The 17,944-nt window shown below is 43.5% G+C and overlaps 1 long non-coding RNA gene across 2 annotated transcripts; it reads left to right on the top strand.

Moving 5' to 3' along the window:
• The first annotated feature begins 8,908 nt into the window (after positions 1 to 8,908).
• Positions 8,909 to 17,580, top strand: LOC122240583. Of its 2 annotated transcripts, XR_006220372.1 has the most exons (3): positions 8,909 to 8,982; positions 12,507 to 12,721; positions 16,811 to 17,580. It is a non-coding gene; the product is annotated as an uncharacterized LOC122240583 (long non-coding RNA). The 2 variants fall into 2 exon arrangements; XR_006220371.1 differs by lacking the exon at positions 16,811 to 17,580 and having other exon boundaries at positions 12,507 to 12,805.
• Positions 17,581 to 17,944: the final 364 nt, after the last annotated feature.

The raw sequence follows: 17,944 nt of genomic DNA, 5'->3' as shown, positions 1-17,944 counted from the left end.
ATATCCATCATTACAGTATCATACAGAGTATTTTCACTGCCCTAAAAATTCTCTGTGCTCTGCCTACTCATTCCTCTTCCCACCTTCCACCCCAACCTTGACAATCACTGATCTTTTTACCGTCTCCACAATTTTGCCTTTTCTAGAATATCATACAGTATGCAGCTTTCAGATTGGCTTCTTTCACTTACTAATATATATTTAAAAGTTCCTCTATGTCTTTTCAAGCCTTGATAGGACATTTATTTTTAGCATTGGATAATAGCCCATTGTCTAGATATACTACAGTTTATACTACAGTTGCTTCCAGGTTTTGGCAATTATAAATAAAGCTGCTATAAACATCCATGTGCAGGTTTTTGTGTGGACATATGCTTTCAACTCTCTGGGATAAATACTAAGGAGCATGATTTCAGGATCATATGGTAAGAGCATGTTTAGTTCCATAAGAAACTGCCAAACTGTCTTCCAAAGTGGCTGTGCCATGTTGCATCTCCACCAGCATAAAATGAGAATTCCTGTTGCATCACATTCTCACCAGCACTGGGTGTTATCAGTATTCTGAACTTTGGGCATGCTAAGAGGTGTGTAGTGGCATCTCTGTTGTTTTAATTTGTATTTCCCTGATGATAGAAGATCTGGAGCATCTTTTTTTAAATTGAGGTATAATTGATATATATATATATATGCACATATACATGTATACATATATACATATACATACATACAATGTATGTATATGTATATATGTATGTATGTGTATATATGTATGTATATATATGTATATATATCTATAATTAGGTTAGTTTCAGGTATACAGCATACTGATTTGATATTTGTATGTAATACAAAATTATCACCACAATAATTCTAGTTAACATCCATCACTGTACATTGTTACAAAATTTTTTTTTCTTAGGGTACCTGAATGGCTAAGTCAGTTAAACATCCAATTCTTTATCTCAACTCAGGTCTTGATCTCAGGTTGTGAGTTTGAGCCCCATGTGGGCATGGAGACTAGTTAAAACAAAAAAAAAATTTTTCTAGTGATGAGATCTTTTATGGAACACCTTTTTGAATGTTATTTGCCATCATCTTTGGTGATATGTATGTTCAGGTTTTATGCCCATTTTTAAAATTGTTTATTTTTTTATTAAAGAGTTTTAAGAGCTCTTTGTATATTTTGCACAACAGTTCTTTATCAGATGTGTCTTTGGCAAATATTTTCTCCCAGTTTGTCACTTGTCCTTGTCTTTCTCAGAGCAGAAGTTTTCATTTTAATGAAGTACAGCTTATCAATTATTTCTTTTATGGATCGTGCCTCTGGTGCTGTATCTAAAAAGTCATTGCATACCCAAGGTCATCTAAATTTTCTCCTATGTTGTCTTCTAGGAATTGTATAGTTTTGCAGAGGAAATAATTTTTTTTTTAATTTTTGAGTATAAAAGACACACAATGCTCCATTAGTTTCAGTGTACAACATAATGATTCAACTTCTCTATACATTATGCTGTGGTCACTACAAGCATAGCCACCATCTGTCACTATACACCATTATAATATCCCTGACTATATTCCCTATGCTGTGCCTTTTAATTCCATGACGTATTTATTCCATGCCTGGAAGTCTGTATCTCCCACTCCCCTTCACCCATTTTGCCCATCCCTCTACCCACCTCCTTCCTAGAAACCATCACTTTATTCTCTGTATTTATAGGTCTTATTTTGCTTTTTGTTTTTTATTTCTTTTTTTCAGACTCCATATATGAGTGAAATCATATTATCATATGATTTGTCAGTCTGACTTATTTCACTTTGGACCCATCCACATTGTCACAAATGGCATAATCTCATTTTTAAGGCTGTGTAATATATATATATATATATATATATATATATATATATATGTGTGTGTGTGTGTGTGTGTGTATGTGTGTGTGTGTGTGTGTGTGTGTGTGTATACCACATCTTCCTTGTCCATTTGTCTATTGATGGACATTTAAGTTGCTTCAGGCAACAATTTTCAAATTGAAAATGTAGCCCCTGATTTCCCATTTTTCCGATTGGACAAGACAGTTACACATTAACCATATAAGTCTTCCTAAAGCTGAAAGCCTTATGATTGGAGCAAATGAGGATTGATGATGATATTCCTTCAAAATTTTTCTCTTTGTTACCTGATAAACACATCATTTTCCTTTTGAGTTTCTTAACTAATTAGCCAGGAACAGCACCCTACGTCCATTCCTATTATTGTCTTTCTGAACTTTAAAAATATCCACATTCTCTATTTTCATTTCCTATTCCTTGTACTATCCTTATGACACATAGTCTAGTCTCCAATCCTACTCCTTTGAAACAGCTCTTTGCAAAATCATGAATGAAAAGTGGCAAATTCTTGTCTCTTAGCTTATGTCTCCTTTCTGCAGCATTGGACATGTCCTCTTTCTGGAAATCTTGCTTCCTTTGGCCTCCTTAAGACCCCAATCTCCAATTTTTCTTTCCCTATTCTTAATAATTAGCACACTCTGATCTTGACAGGGAACTTAAGACTTCCTCTTCACTCAACCCTTGGGAATGGAATCTTGGATATAAGTCAATAACAAAATGGACTTCCTTGAGATATCACCTTACACCTGTCAGAATGGTTAGAATCAAAAAGACAAGAAATAACAATATTGGTGAAGATGTGGAGAAAAAGAAACATACTCATACACTGTTGGTGGAGATATAAATTGGTGCAGCTACTGTGGAAAACAGTAAGGAGTTTCCTCAAACAATTAAAAATAAAAATAATCATATGATCCAGTAATTCTACTGTTGAGTATTTACTGCACCAAAGTGAAAACACTAATTTGTAGGGTGCCTGAGTGCCTCAGTCAGCTGAGTGTCCAACTTCGGCTCAGGTTATAATCTCATGGTTCATGGGTCCAAGCCCTGCATCAGGCTCTATGCTGACAGCTGAGAGCCTGGAGCCTTCTTCAGATTCTGTGTCTCCCTCCCTCTCTGCCCCTCCCCTGCTTGTGCTCTGTCTCTCTATCATAAATAAATAAACATTTAAAAAAACACTAATTTGAAAAGATATGTGCATCCCTATGCTTATTACAGCATTATTTATAATAGCCAAGATATGGAAGCAACCCAAGTGTCCATCCATAGATGAATGAATAAAGAAGATATCACACACACACACACACACACACACACACACACACACATACACACACACACACAGTGTGTGTATACACAATGGAATACTACTCAGCCATAAAAAAGAATGAGATCTTGCCATTTGCAACAATATGGATGGACCTAGAGGTTACTATGCTACGTGAAATAAATCATAGAAAGACAAATATCAGGTGATTTCACTTATATGTGGAATCTAAAACACAAAGCAAACAAAAACAACTTTTCAATACAGAGAACAAACTGGTCATTACTAGAGAGGAGGTGGATGGGGGAATGGGTGAAATAGATAAAGGGGATTAAAAGGTACAAACTTTCAGTTATAAAATGAATAGGTCACATGGTGACTACACTTATCATAGTGAGCACTGAGTAATATATGGAATTATTGAATCAATATATTGTACACCTGAAACTAATATAACATTACATGTTAATTATATTTCAAGTACATACATACGTATATACATACCAAAACAAATGGATTCCTTCCTTTGAGGGAGTCCTGAGAGTACACTGAGTTCCTGAGAGTAGCCCCTGGAACTTTTTAGTAGGGGGATTAAATAAACTACACATGGAAGCAGTAGAGGATAAATCAAACCATACCCACTGCTCAGCCACTAAGATCCCTTTTTTTCCTTCCTTTCTCTCTTGGCTCCTTAGAAACCTAGCAATCTTCAGGGTAGGGCTGGAGGGAGAAGAGACTAGATCAGCTGTGCTCCAGCCTTTTGGAAAGCAGCCATTAATTCTTCCCTTTATTGTAATACTTTTGTCTCCTCCTTTGGGAATTGGAGAGGTAGGTCCCCAAGGATCAAGAGCAGGATGGAGGCTTAGAGGAAAGAGGCCAAGAAAAAGCTGCCTTGTCTGTGTTTGTTCAAAATCTCAAGTTAAAGTTAGTGATGCCCTCAGGACTTATGTACTACCTGGGGAAGCTCACAAAAGTTCTGCCTCAGAATGAAGACAGTGCATTCACATGTCGCATTTTCTGTACATCCTCTGTTCAGAGTCCACTATAACCAAAGCTAGTTTACCCAGGAATTGGGTACTCAGGCTTCTCAGCTAAAACCCTGTGAGTAACATTTCTTGATCTCCTTTGTGGGCTCCTCTTCCTCCACTCTCTTCTCAGTTGTTGATATTCCCCAGATACCCAGGGCCCTCCTTTGTTAGCCCATGTGTTCTCTGGGGATGATCCATCCCTAATATTGTTTCACCTGTCACTGTATCAGAACAACTCCCACTTCTCTACTACCACATCTGATCTCTCTCCCTAGAGCCATACATCTCCTGATGTATCCAAACCCAAGACCACACTCATCATCTCTCCTACCAAGACTTTGTAGTGTTTTCTTAGTCTGGTGATGATGCCATCAGCCCCTGGAGGCACTCAACTCAGAAAACCTGGGATGATCCTTGGCTCCTTCATTTCTCTGACCCCCAAGTACAATCATTTATTTCTTTCAGTTCTTCTTTCTACATTTTTCATAACCTTATTTTGTCTAGCCCCAAATGGCCTCTGCCTTAGTTCAGCCTGTTATCATTTCTCATCTAGAATATTCCGAAAATTTTCTGACTCCCTACATGTTGAGTTGTTTCCCTCAAATCTATTCATCACACTGCTACCAGAGTGATCATCATGAAACACAGGTTTGACTATGCTGATTCCCTGCCCAAAATTGCCAGAGTGTCACCATAGGCTGAAGTTACGCTCAGAATGCTTTAATGTGTCACAAAAGTCCATTTGTAATCCAACTGTGCCCTCCTTTCGCCTTATTTATCAATACTTCACACCTTCTTTTATGTTGCGGTCATTGCAATTCTCATAGCTACCGAGGATGCTGTGTTCTTTTATGACTCTGTCCTTTCAATGTGATCTCCCCTTTAAAAATAATCTCCTTTGGGGGCACCTGGATGGTTCAGTCGGCTGAGAGTCCAACTTCAGCTCAGGTCATGATCTCACAGTTTGTGGGTTCGAGCGCCACGTCGGTTCAGAGCCTGGAGCCTGCTTCAGATTCTGTGTCTCCCTCTCTCTCTGCCTCTCTCTCTCTCTCTCTCTCTCTCTCAAAAATAAATAGACATTAAAAAATTTTTTAAATAAAATAAAATAATCTCCTTTCTATCACACCTTGCCCACATGGCTAATTCTTACTCCTTTAAAACTCTGCTCAGCTGTCGCCCCTTCTGTGAAGCCCAACTTGACTTCCCCTGGCCAGTTTTGAGGATCTTCCTCTTGGCTCCCAGAGGTCTTTGAACACACTTCTTTCATGACACAAATCACAGTAGCTTTCTCTCTAGCAAGTGACTGTCTTCACTATACTGTGGTATAGTATGGGCTTCTTAAAGGCAAGGATAATATCTCTTCACCCATTTATCTCTGAATCTAGCACAATGTCTATATAAGGCATTTACTATATATTCATTGAATAATTGGATAAATATACAGTTCATCTCACCTTGACATATCTTTATGGGGTAGGAACAGAAATATAACATGCACACACTTATCAGAGGCTGTTGGGTACTTTGAGGAAATACAAGGAATTAAAGGGAATGTTGAGAACCAACTGTGGGTCAAGTACTTCACGTATGAGGTCGATAGTATATCCCAATTTTACAGACATGTTAACTAAGCACAGAGAGTCCAAGTTACTTGTCCAAGATGGCAGCCAGTAACAGGGCAGGCAAAGATTGAAAACCTCCTGTCTATAAGACATAAAGTCAGAGCTCTCATGCCACATGGCCCATCAGAACCCCAGTAATACCGCCTTGCCTTCAGGATTCGCCACTGTAATACTAAGAAGACTGAAGAACTGGGTACAACTCATTGGCTGACAATGAGACCTTGAGTCAGTCAATTGTCTTTTTCAGGTCTCAAGTTTCTCATCTATAAAATGAAGGTAATAACCCGTCTCTCCTCCCTCACAAAGCTGAGAGAGCTGAGATGAAGTTAAAGTGAGGTCATATGGCCTTGTTTGAAAGACACCAAGGGAGTGAGCATTACCTCGATGGTTGCCATAAAGTCATAATGAATGAATTCCTCAAAAATATGAAAACAAGCCCAAAGGAAAAGGCTATGTCCTAACCAATGCCTCTCTTCAGGGAGCGTTGCAGTGCTGTGTGGAAGGAAGCCCTTGAGTGTGGACAAGGCTGGTGGGGATGGCTTCCTCCATGAGGTGAGTCGCCCCCGTTCTGAAGGAGGGGAGTCCCATGTTTTGAAAGACAGAAGGGAAAAGGAAGGGAGAGACTATGGCACAGCTAAGGCAAACCTCAGCTCCAGGAACATGGTAATGTAAAAGGGAGTTGAGTAGAACAAATCTGTCTTCCTGGAGTGGGAAATCTGAAATAACTGGAGACAAAGAGTAATCTGCGTGGAACCACACAGCCTCTCGCTGCTTCCGATGCCATTTCACACCCTTTGCGCATCTGTCCCAACCTTGGGAAGGAGACTGGGCAGGAGCCATTATTCCCACTGACAAGTAGGGGACTGGAGGATGTGGGGAATGAGTGTCCAAGCTTAGCTGGTCAGGTCACAATGCTAGCAATGGGCTGCGGCTGGGATTTGAACCCAGGTTTTTTGTTTGTTTGATTTCTGTTTGCATCCCAAGGTCATTGTCAAGCTGAGGAGGAATTGGTTCCTTCATTCAGTAAAAACTTCTTAAACACCTAAAATATACCAGGCATCAGAAATAGCTCAGAAATAACAGTAACTCCGAAAGTCCCCCGTAGGGAATTCTGATAGCAAGTGAGAGCCACGTAGGAAATACCTGATGCTGTGGCAGGAGGTTGGGGTTTGGAAAAGAAATAATAATGACAGTAAACATTTACCATATTGCCAAGCAGGGCTACGTGACCACTTGACATGAGATTATTGTATGTGTCATATGATTAAATCCTGTCAGTGACCTCATGAGGCAGGTACAATGATTATCTCCTCTTTCCATATGAGGACACAGAGGCCCCACAAAGTGCAGGAACAACAAAAACGGCAGGCCCGGTGTGGGGCATAGCTGGGCTCCTGACCCCGCCATCTAACCCAGGGCTTGCATTAGCTCCACACCTCCGCTGTCGACAGGGGACGGGCTGTGGTGGCCAGAGAACAGAGAGCAAGGGCTGGAGGTGTGAGGCTGAGCTCTCGCTCACTCTCCCCTACACACCCAGCTCCTCCCAATCAGGCAGCCAGAGCATCCTGTCTGCCCCCCACCCCCACATCTCAGCAACCATGACCTCCAGCAGGCTGAGGGGATGCCTGCCTCCGGAAGCCCCAACATCCTGCGTTCTGCTGAACCCACAACGTGTCAGGCCACTCGTCCCAGCTGCAGCACACAGACTGGCCTGACAGGCTGGGGCTGAATTACAGCCCCTCGGCTAGAAATAGCTCTCTGAGAAGTGCGTGGTGGCTACGTGTCCACAGGGAGGGAAGGAGGCAGGGCAGGGGAGCCAAGGAGTCCCAGGATCCTGAGATAACACAGGTCCGGATGTGCAAAGTCCCAAACACGGTGGGCTGGCCTGGGTCACAGGCTCAAAAGAGGTGAGTGGGAACCAGGATGTCTGCTCCCCGACGTGGGCTGCGTGACAAGCCCCAGGCATCCTGCGAGGGTGGGCTGGGTTCCACCGGGCAGCCTTTGAGCACCAATCAAATCAGTCAGACTCTGTGTGTCTATGTGTGTGTGTGTGTGTGCATGTGGGTGCATGCAACAAATGTGCACACATGCACACACGGACACACACACACGCACAGCTCCTCTGCAGCCAAAGTTTCTATTGTCCCTTCCCTGGACAGAATCCTCGCTTTAGAAGCATCACTGTCTTCTCTCTGGTTTTGATCAAAGGTACAAAGTGGGATGACAGAAGACAGCTACCTGGCAAAGCCCTGCAGGCAGAGTAACCAGGGGCTCTAGACATTGTCCCTTCTTCCCTCATCTAGAAAAGAACAACTGTCTTCTGGTTGAATCCCTTTATTCAACGAGGAACAGAAATGAGGTCCCTAAAAGTTAAGATGAGCTTGCCAGAGGCACACTTCCCCGACGCCTGCCTCCAAGGTCCGCTCTTCCCACCACATGACATGAGTCAGTAAGTATAACACCAGGGCTGGAGACAAAATAGTTGTGCAAGGAATGATTCCAAAGCCTTCACTGTTAACACTAAGAAGAATTAATGTCCCTGAGCTGGAGGAAAGTGAAACTATGGGAAACCACACTCTCCTACCGCTGGGCCAGCACCAGCACTATGGAAGGAAGGGTGGATCCATTTGCAAATGGCTCATCCAGTGACCAAATGCAATTTCCTCTATTTCCACAGCATCTCCCCCTCTGAGGGCACACACAGCCACCACACCTTTCTCCACAGCTCCCTGGGTGGCCAGTGGCATGGACAGGGCATGAAATACCTGTGCAAAGGAGATGAAAAGAATCACCAGCTACTCATAAGGCAGCCTTGGAATCTAGATGGCCTAATCCCCTTCCAATGAATTTATTCCAATGAATAAATGTAGATGTGCTGTGGTGGAAGAGAGTCTTGCTGAGAGAGTCAGAAGCCTGATCTTAACCCTGAGCTCAGGCACTAATGCAGCCATGTGACCTTGGGCAAGTCATCTCCAGGCCTCAGTTTTCCTCATTGTAGAAAAAGGCTACAGTGAGGATCTCCAAGGCTCCCAACATCCATTATGAAGTCCTATGTTTCTATGACCCACATAAAGAGGAAAGTGGGGGAAACTAGTAGGGGAGGGAGGGGAAGAAAATCATGTGGAAAAAGAATAGATTGAGAATTCACAAAACTCTTAGGCTCAGAAAACTCCAGGTGAGCTTCTGATTCAGAAAGACATGAAGAGGAAACATGTGGGGGTGCCTAGGTGGGGAGAGCTCATGGGGGAGGGCTCAGGGGGAGAGCTCAGTCACTCGGGCAAGAACTTCACTCCATGACATCTGGCCAGCCAAAGAGAGACCTGCTTTCCTACTGACTTGTAGCAATAGACAAAGTAGATGTTTCTAAAAGGGACAAGTCAGATACCCATTATGAAAGTAGTTTTGAAAAGGTTTAAAGTTCTATTTAAACATGAAGCAAAAAAAGAAAAAGAAAAAAGATTTTCTTGGAGGGTAAGGAGTGGTAAAGAGAAAGAGAGTCGAGAAGGCCCCTGGAAGTGTGAATATATGCAGGATTTGGCAAGGGGGGGAGTACAAATGGACAGATTTTATGCCGAGAATCCTTATTTCAAAAGCTGTGTCTCCCACACTTCCCAGCTCCTCTGTCTGACCTAAGTCTTTGGCTTTGCCCTGAGTGGAACAAACATAACCCTGTGCTTATCACTCAAAGTGAACCTTTTTTGAAATCATTTCACACAGTCTGGGCCTCTCCCAACCCAGAACACATGATGTCTTATCTCCCTCAGTGGAGGTGGAGGCCAGGAGAGGGTTTCCAGTAAGAAGAAGGGCGGTAGCGGAAAGGAGGAGGGGTGAGGAGTGGGGAGGGAAGGAAAAGGGTCTGGAAGCTGCAGCTACTGCCCCTCTGTTCCCTGGTCTCAAGCTGTTCTCCGACCTCCCGGTCACTGGGGCTCCCCGGGGAAGGCACTTTCACCTCCTCTGACCTGCCGCCTAAGCTTCTTGTTCGGGCACCAGTGGCGAGGTGGCACAGCATGGATTCGGGTCATCTTACAGAAGGCATCTGTATTTCTTTCTGGATGGAGCGTATAATGATTCTATTTATATATTGAGATTTACATTTGAGTACATCTGTTGCGCTGAGACTGCTGTAATAGTGACCCATGCTATAAATTATAAAATATGTATCATCATATTATGATATTAAATATTAGATTAAAGCATTTGCCTCCCCTGAGTTTATACCTAATCTGTCCACCGACAGAGAATTTAAACCCCTCCCATCCCCATCCGCAGGTAGATGGTCAAGTGTAGCAGGTGACAAAGCAGACAATTTGGGGAGGGCTAGGGACTGGAAGACAAGACCCTGTCCTTCCTCCCGGAGAAACCCCCAGACATCCCACATCCCACCTCCCCAGTTTACAGCTAGAGAAACTTAGGTGCAGAGAGAGGAAGTGATGTCCCTAAGGTCATACAGATTTAAAAAGAAATGAGTTCTAGTTCTGATAGGGAAGCTTGCTCCATGTGACAGGGATGGCTGAGAGATTTGCTTGTGTCTTATTTAAATAAATTAAAGTTAACTAACTAGCTGGGCACAGTGAAATACTTGTTGTTTTAGCGAATTTCGTGGATCTGATCCTGGAATGAATTTTTAGTGCATTTCACTGATCTGATCCTGGAATGACTCGTTCCAGGTAGTGACTAAATTTTATCACCTGTGGAGACACCATTGCTGGCCATTTTGAAATTTTTTAACGTTTATTTATTTATTTTGAGGGACAGGGAGAGCAGAGCAAGAGAATCCCAAGCAGGCCCTGTGCTGTCAACACAGAGCCTGAGGCCGGGCTCCATCTCATGAACTATGAGATCATGACCTGAACTGAAATCAGGAGTCAGAGGTTTAACAAACTGAGCCACACAGGCACCCTGGTCATTTTTTAAAATATACTTTATTTTTTAGAGCAGTTATAGGTTAACAAAAAAACTGAGCAAAAAGTACAGGGTTCCCCTATACTTTCTTCTCCTCTCCCCCGTCTTGCACACAATTTTCCCTATCATCCACATCTGTCATTAGGGTGCTACATCTGTTACAGTTGATGAACCAATACTGACACATGATTATAAACCCAAGTCTGTAGTTTACATTAGGGTTCCTGCTCTTTATGTTGCACATTCTACCGGTCTTGGCAAATGGTCATATCCTATGTCCACCATTACGGCATTATACAGAGGATTTTCACTACCCTAAAGATCCCCTGTGTTCCAGTTCTTTGTTTTGTGTGCCCTCCCAGTGCCCAGCTCCCCTGACCGTGTAGTGGCTCACACAGGGCACCACGTGACTCCTACCCACACAACAGCACAGAGACCCCATTGTATGTGGTCAGCTCTGGGCCCTTGCAGCCTACGGAGCCCCACTCACCATGAAAAGCCTTGGCTCCTGAGGGATGCTCCTGGCTGTAATGGTCCTAAGGCTTTCTTGCTTCTTCTCATCCTCAGTGTATCTTCTGTCAACTGTCACTGAGCTCTGTCTTCCAATTCTTCTCTCTTTAGAATTCTGATACTCAGTATGGTTGTCGTATACTCTTGAAAAGCTTCAAACTTCTAAGTAAACAAGTACCCATATATGCTTAATGGGAGCATATTTTTAATTAGATATATGCTTATGTTTTCATTCAATACTCTCAAGCATTTGCTATTCTTATGAAATATTTTCATACTGGGGCACCCGTGTGAGTCAGTCGGTTGAGCGTCCAACTTTCGCTCGGGACGTGATCTCACGGTTCATGAGTTCAAGCCCCACATCAGACTCTCTGCTGTTAGTGCAGAGCCCACTTCAGGTCCTCTGTCTCTCTCTCTGTGCCCATCCCCCACTCTTGCTCTCTTTCTCAAAAATAAATAAAAACATTTAAAAACTACTTTAAGTGTAATAAGTTCAAAATAGGTGGTGAAATTTAATGTCATGCATTTGAAAATCGAGGCTTATTTTCAAAACGATCAAGTAAATAGCACTCAGGTGCCTGTACTTCTCATCAACAGTCACTACCGAGCCATCAATGTCAATATTTATAAATTTACAAGGTCACTGGAAGCTTGGGGGTTTCTTTGGCAAGAGTGGCAGGAGAGGAGGCCATTGCTAGCTGAAACTTCTAGAAAAGCACGTCAACATTTTCTATGGTTTTGAACTCCTTTCCAGGCCTTGATGTTTCACTCTTGAGCTCTAGGCACCCTTGGAAAAGGGCCTGCCCTGAAGACACATCCTTCCAGGGGCCTTTGTTCTAGAAATGCTACCATGACAAAAGTAAGCTGGAAATTTTGTCTTGGGGAGGAGAAACAGAAACAAGTCATCTGGAAGGGAAGAAGGGAAGGGGAGGAGATTGGCCCCATGTGGCAAACCAGTTCTGGACTCTCCTGCGGTGACCAGCTGGTCCACCTCACAGGACTGTCGTGACTATCAGATGAGACATTAGATGTGAATGTGCAGGTTGCAGGTTGTCAAGTGCTGGAAAAATACGAACTATATTCTGCTCAGTGCGTTGTAAGCTCCTTGAAGATCAGGACTGTAATTTTTCCATTTTTAGGCTCCCCTAAAGATTTTCTACATAGCACTAGCCATAAAATTGGCTTTCAAACATTTATGTGTTGACTGAATGGATACATTAGAACAAGAGAGAATCTGCACCCTCTAGATGCAAAGACTTATGCAAGGCTCTTTCCTCACCCTCTCAGGCTCCTAAGGAAGCTTCTAAGGAAGAAAAAGATGCGGGAATGGGACTTTTATGAAGACTTTTATGTGGCTCCTCCCCACACAACTTTGAGAAGAAACAACCATTTGTCCAGGATGACTTGGATATCCATCTGTCCGAACCCACGGAGTGAACAAGAAGAAGATGGTGAAACCATTCCCGCAATGATGGAGACGAAGTCGTGAAGAGGCAGGAATGGTGAGGGAGCAGCAGCCTATGGTCCTACCATCTATAGATGGAGTCTTTAGACAGAGTATCAAAAAAAAAAAAAAAAAGGGAAAACACTGAGTCACCCTGAGATTACTCCTCAGCTCCTGCTCTTCCTTCACCTTGATTCCTCCAGCACTTTTTCTTCATAGCCTAGTAAACAGGATAATGTTTTCTGAAAATTTTTGCCGAGTCTTCCCATTGAGAGAGATATGACCTTGGCAAGATACTCCTCTTTAGTGCCTTCTCAGAGGGCTCTGAGAAAAAGAAGTCAGAAGATATGGGAATAGAATGAACTTGTGGGAGTAGAGTCCCCAATTCATATTTAAGCCTTTTCTTTTAAAGTTTAGTTATTTATTTTGAGAAGGGAGTCGGGGAGGGGCAGAGAGAGAGGGAGACAGAGAATCCCAAGCAGGCTTCACCTTGTCAGTGCACAGCCCAATGCAGGGCAGGGTTTATGATCCCATAAACCACAAAATCTTAACCAGAGCCAAAATCAAAAGTCGGACACTTAACTGACTGAGCCACCCAGGCACCCCTGTACTTAGAGCCTAGATCCTATGATTGTGAATGCAGGGACTGGGACAAAAGGCCCCCACAAAGTCCCCAGGGCAAGTTCTACTGAAGCCAGAGCAGGGGCTTCTAGAGCGAGCCAGAGAAGAGCAGGTGTGTCCCTACCTGTTTCTTTCCAGGCAGCTACCTGGGAACCAAGGACAGTGATACTCAAAACCACAAAGTGCTGGCCTCCTCCCTGATCTCCCTGCTCCCATCTGGTATCAGTGTTTCACATTTGGCTCCCAAGGTCACAGTAGCTCCCAGATTCTCTGACCTGAGCTGTGACAGCTGAGTCCCCCTTAGGTGGAAAGAACAGGAACCAACTTACTCTGGACTCACATCTCACCCTCTGAAACTTCTAAAGAGATGTCACACATATCAGGCTCAGGAAAAAGGCTGCTCAGGGTCACAGTGTGCTAATGTGGTGTTCGTTACTAAAATTTCCTAGAGAGACCCATTTACATCTTAAACTGCGCAGTTAGGCTGGAAATCCTGAAAGGAAATAAAAACTGAGCAAGCCACTGAAGGGGGGCTTGGTCTCTGTGCACTAATTCCAGTGTATGGCTGGGACTCAAAGCAATGCTTTGGATGTATCAAGTATATCCAGATTTAGTACAGATTTCTGCCATTATTGGACTCAAACTTGGCTTCCCAAATGTTGATTCCTGAATCCTACTACATATCTTTGAGTTCTGGAACCTGCTTGCCATTTGGAGAGAACTTTGGTTCCTCCTCTCAACTCCTGCCACCATCCACTGAACACCTGAAGAGTTGTGCATGACTGGGTTTGCATGTGTATACTTGCTACAGCTTTCAAGACCTTTGATTCCACAAAGCAAGGCCACAGAAAATTATCAATGAATTCATTACAACAATAGGGCAAATCATTATTCCTATAAGAAGTTTCCTTTCATTGAACAGAAACTGTGATTGCTCTGCACTGAATCTGCTTGCATTCTCCTGAATCCTGAGTGTAATTTCCCCATGTTCTCCTAAAATAGACATTGTCTTTTTCAATATGCATCCCCCCTCCCAGCCCAGCATCCCCTATATAGGTGCACGCAAAGGGACCCTCATTTGAAGCATAACTAATTGATCAACTGTTTGTGGATTGTGATCCACCTTGTCACAAACATAACCTTTAAGATCATCCCAGTAGCCTCATGTTGCCAAGAAGTTCCCAACTAGCTTGATTGCTACTGAGCAGACCTTTCAGCTCCACAGAGAGGAGTCACCAACTGATACCAAACTGGGTACCTCTGAAGCCCCTAGTAAATATGTTTGGTGCATGGGTGCATGGGTGCATGGATGGGTGGATGGTTCATGCACTTGGTCAGACCCACCAAGACAACATACCTGGGCAGTCTGTCTTTAATACATTTTTCTGAGAAGTTTTATAAGGCCAGAATATTAGAAGCTCAGAGTTTGAAAGAGTCTCTGAGTTCATCTATTCCAATCCTCTGTCTGATAAAGGAATCTTCTTGACAACCTCTTATTTCTTGAAAAGTCCTTCAGTATCATTAACATCAAGGAGGGTGGCAGGATCTCCCAGGTAGCTTTGGGGAAAAGTTCAATAGTTGGGCTTCACATTCAGTATGTCTAAGGTTAGTGTTGGGGTAGTTATGGTGATTCTAATGGGCAGGCAGTTTTGAAACACACTGGTAGGGAATTCAGCCAGAAGCTGCCATGTGTGCACACAAATGAATAAATCCTCTCCTCCACTCTCAATGTTTCCATATCTCAATGGAAAGGATTATTCTAAGATTCTTGTACCCCCCTTTGCTTTTGCCAAGTGGAGAATGCTTCTTATTCCTGCACCCCACACCCCATTTCCATCAGAAATAAACTTATCATCCTCGGCTGTCTTCTACCTTCAGATCCAGTTGCTAGGCATTCAAGGCTTCTTCTTGGAGGGAAGTATGGAAATGGATTAAGTTGCCCCATCAATTCTCTTTCCTAATAAGACAAATTGAATCAGCCAGGGAGGTGCCCCCTCTGATCACTGCAGGAACAGAGTGAATAACCACGTACTCTTCCTGAGACACCTGCAATTGTCTTCCCACCGTGCTCTGGCAGATGTTGGCAAGTGCCCCTTCCCTGTCATCCTATCAGGCCCCCTCAAGTCTCATTTCCCTCAAAGCCCTCCTTGGCCACAGCATCCACCCACTGTGCTCTCACCCTTTTCTGAAAGTCATTAGCATTTCCTTCACATCCTGGTAATTTAGCTCTTCTCCCACAGTGCTTTGTATTGAGCAAGGTTTTCCTCTACTCAGTTATACTGTAAGCTCTTCGAGGATGTTTGTTCTGTTTTTTATTCCTGGAACTCCTTCCTTTCTTCTCTCTTGCACAGAGAAGATTCCCAGTATCTGCTGATTGTTTCACAGGTACTTCCCTTCTCTACATCTTGCAACCAGGAAAGGAAATATGGGGTTATCAATTAGCAAGTGTTCCTGAATGATCTGTATTTCAATTCTGAAACTTTACTATTCCTTCAATTCGCTAAGATGTGGTACTCTAGTTATGAATCATTCTGTTGCCGTTATTAAAGAAAGCTGTCTTATATGGCCTAGATCATCTACCTAACTTGGGGAGATAGCACGCCGTATCCTGGAGACACATCCTGGGTAAAGGCCTGTATTTACTAGAGAAATTGCTATTTGCACTTTCTTACCCAGTCCTGGTTCTTGTCACCTTTGCTCTAACATATTGTGTGGGTTTGTACATCTAGCAAAGTCCTTAGGAGGTCTGGGTCTGGGGTCAGACTTCCCAGATTCAAATCCAACCCCTTCCACACACTGGCTGTACATCTTTGGGCACGTTACTCAAACCACATGCATGAGTTTCCTCATGTGTGTAAAAGGAGGTAACAGCATCTCCTCAAAGAGTTATGAAGACGGAATGAGTTGTTACAAGTAAAGCCCTTAGTAAGCTCTCAAGAAGTGTTGGTCATTGCTGGAGAAGCAGTCTAGGGAAACACATGGCCTTATCCTAGCTCTCCCATTTATCTGCTTTGTGACTTTGATTTTTAATTTTTTTAAATGTTTGTTTATTTCTGAGAAAAATAGAGAAGGAGAGAGACAGAGCACAAGCAGGGGAGGGGCAGAGAGGGAGAGAGAGAGGGAGACACAGAATCTGAAGCAGGCTCCAGGCTCTGAGCTGTCAGCACAGAGCCCACTACAAGGCTCAAACTCATGGACCATGAGATCATGACCTGAGCTGAAGTCAGAGACTTAACCAACTGAGCCACCCAGGCTCTCCCTTATCTGCTTTGTGACTTTGCACATATGAACCCATGATTGCCATTTCACCATCTATACAATCAAAATATTGATAATGCCTGGTGGAACTATCTCACAGGGTTGCAGTGAGATTCAAATGAGCTAATACATATCAAAATATCTTATAAACAATCAAAACTTACACAAACATAGGATAACAAATGGCATCTCTTTTGCCTGCACCTGTATGATTGTACATCCTATTATGCTTTGTGTGATACCTTCTTGTTTCTGCCTCCTCCATTAGCTTGTGAGCTCCCTGAGGCAGAGACCACACCTTGCTCTCTCATCTATCAACCATGAAGTCCAGCCTGACACCAACATGCATTCAGTGAATGGAAAATTGGAAGAGGAGCAGTCTCCTTGTGGGTTTATTTTTCTGATATGTGTTCCAGAAGTTTGCTCCCCATTGGACCGCAGGTGCTGCCACTATCGCCTCACATCAAATGTAGCTTCCCAGAGGGCACACCTGTGGGCAGGGTCTGCAGGGAAGTGTCCAGTGTCCAGTGTCCAGGAGCCAGGCACCCAGGAGACACTAACTGCAAGGAAACCCTGTCCACTCTGCTCCTGATACCTTTCTGGGTTCCAATCCCCTGTGCTCAGTCCCCAGTCTTCCCAGCTTCATGAGGTCTCTGATTTAGTCTGTGTATTGTTGGAGGGAACATAATACCAGTTTAGTTGCCCTTAGGCAGTCCAAACCAGGAAAACTGAGAAATCAAACCTCAGAATTTCATAGAGTAGTGGTGACCTCAAGGCCTGGTTTCCTTTCTTCCTATTTTGAAATCTTCCCAAGGTGGCAAGTTTGGTTTTTGCACCTCTGTTCCCAGCTCCCATATCTTCATGAGGAGGGGTCTCAGAGGGTGCCCTCTGCCTGATGGTTTCCTGTATTATTTCTGCAACTTCAAAACACCCACCTGGTGCTGTGCAGGGAGAAAGCCCCGGATACATAGCTGCTGATTGGAATTAAAAGGACGGAGAAAACCAAAATGAGTAGACTCAATGGGAGATTAATTGCATAGGAGTCTGTTGACTGCATGACTGAAGCTGGATTTTTTTCGGAACCGCTGACTGCCTTCACATTTCCTGGTGGAAGTGGGGCAGGTCAACAGACAACCCAGAGTCGTAGATAACTTTTGCCCACACATCATTCACTTTTTGGAGCGTTGGCTTGAAATTGAGGGGTGTGTGTGTGTGTGTGTGTGTCTGGAACGACGTGCCTTCCGTGAGCCTCCGAGGTCTCTGCCTTCTCTTCCAATGGGCTGGTTACAACACAGAGGATGTGGACAGTGGAGTTTTTCCTGTTTGATGTCACACATCTACCCTTTAAAAATCCGAGGGAAAAAAGGAGGGAATCCAGCCTAGGATCCTCACGCCAGATACC

This window comes from Panthera tigris, chromosome B4, assembly GCF_018350195.1.
Source record: "Panthera tigris isolate Pti1 chromosome B4, P.tigris_Pti1_mat1.1, whole genome shotgun sequence".
Taxonomy (NCBI): domain Eukaryota; kingdom Metazoa; phylum Chordata; class Mammalia; order Carnivora; family Felidae; genus Panthera; species Panthera tigris.
The sequence above is the reverse complement of the archived record's forward strand: the minus strand, read 5'-3'. Positions and strand labels throughout refer to the sequence as shown.